The following is a 2,191-nucleotide window of genomic DNA, read 5'->3' on the forward strand; positions in this document are numbered from 1 at the left end:
AAGCCAGAGGCTATGGCCGTCCCTTCCGCGTCGCCTCCAGCCATCACCCAGTCGGTGACTCCGCTCCCAACGCAGAGAAAGCACGCTGCAATGGCCATTTTCGTCCAGCGATCGACTCCTTTCCGGAAAACTAGTCTATGCAAGTGACACTTGTTTCAATTGGTCTCCGGTTTTCTCACCCTGAGTTCATCCTACGGCAAATTGTAAACCCTTATTGCTCCCGTCGATTCATTTGTGAGGTATCATAGTATTATGTTTTAGTTTTGCAGCGCTAATGGCTTTGACCTTCCTATGATCTGCTTACTCCATGGAAATGATATAGTTCATCTGCTGCTACATTTTTTCTCCTGTGGCGTGGTTGGTTGGTTCTTCCAATGATTCTTCTGCCACGACAAAATGTTCCAAACCCACGGCCCTGACAGGTACAAGTGATTCTCCTTCAGGTTTTACTTGTATACTGGTTATTTTGGTTTTCTTAAATCTCTGTTAGACGTTTGTAACATTTCCCTTGTTTTTATTTGCAGGCTTCTCAGGAGGCACCTTGTTGTTCAAGAAGGTTATACAAGGCGCTCCTCCCGGAGCTTTGTCACGGTTTTTCGTCTTACCCATTGTTATTTTTCCGGGGATGTGAAAGATCTTACTTCTGGAATGCTACAGGTGACAACTCTTTGATAATCTATGGTGTGAATCGACTGGTTTTGTCGCTCATGCTTACTTGATTTATATATCATAGGGTTTGTACCTACATTCTTTAATCTGTATCGTCCGAGTATAGTTCTTGATGTCGTTTCTTCCTCAACTAGATTTCTGGATATGCGGTTAGGCTTGCCCCTACGTGGGAAGCATCTGTTGATGTATATATGTTACAATTTTTAGCAGAAGTTTTAATATTGAAGGTTCCCTTTTAGAGGGTTTTCCAGATTTTACTGTGAAACTTGTTTGGATATAAAGCTACTTGAATTGTATCGAAGAGGGTCTTAAAAGCCTGGATTGAACTCATTTCTCCTTCAATTACAAGTTATCCATAGTTTGGTTTTATCTTTCACTGTTTCGTAAATTGTATGTATCAGATAGCATTTTTCTTTAAAAAAATATGTTTGATATCTCGTATTATTGAGTTCATATGCGATATTATTTTAGGGTCTTGACCCGTGTTTTATCTCTATTATGCAATACATTTTGTGTTTACTATAAGCAGTTTTGACCCGCATTCTATGTTTCCTGTTTCTTATCTGGGCTGCCTATAAGCCGTGGAGGCTCTTATCCTTTGGAGCTACAATTCATTTTGAGGTTTGTCTTTTATTTAGATTCCTCTCCTCTGGCAAACCGTTGTAAGTCTAGTTAAAAATAGTTAATGTAAATCTTTTTGTTTAGGTTAAATTTTCTCAGCAATTATTCGGTTTGGGCAGAAATGTTTTGGCCAAAGGTTTGATTCCTTGTTCTTTACAACATTACTCTAGATTGGAGCGAATTTACTAGAAATAACCAATCCTTTTAAGTTGCTCTTACCAGTATCGTGATAGTGATAGTATCGTGATACCCCTGTTTAACATGTTTAAGGTTTATCTGGAAATTTTCCTCTCTTTATTTCCTACCTTTTCGCTTAAAGAGTTTTCATGGTAATTACTTAAGGTTTCATGCTTCTAAGAATTTGCTATTCTTACTACAGTTTCGCAGAGTTTTTCTTTTGCTTAATTGCCATATATATATAGAAACACAATTTACATCTTGTGGCTATAGGCCAACATACTTATCTAACTCAAGCAATAACATTCTTCAACTTTATTTGCAACCTTAATATCACAACAAAATAAATACATAAGTTTTAATACTTATCTGGATTCTAGTTTTGACCATTGTCGACTGTTTGAAGTCACAACAATAATCTATCAGATTTTCCTCCCAACCTTGAGACTTGCCTTCAGGTCCAAGCCTCCCCCCGAGTTGTTACTCATATGCAAGTTATTCCCTACAAGACTGGTCACAACTATCTAGTCTTAACCGGACTTAGCCTTCTGGGAACTTGCCTGATTCATTAACACAAAAAATCTCCCTTCTCCTTTTCCTCTTTTCATCTCAGGTACCAATCTTGATTTTGTTCCTTGAGAATAAATCCTCAAGGAAGTAATTAGGGATAGGTAACTCCCTACCTACCCTAACCACCTGACATATGATTGTGATTATCAAAACA

This window comes from Pinus tabuliformis, chromosome 3_2, assembly GCF_031772625.1.
Source record: "Pinus tabuliformis cultivar Carrire ecotype Pingquan chromosome 3_2, CPIR1, whole genome shotgun sequence".
In the NCBI taxonomy this organism is placed as follows: domain Eukaryota; kingdom Viridiplantae; phylum Streptophyta; class Pinopsida; order Pinales; family Pinaceae; genus Pinus; species Pinus tabuliformis.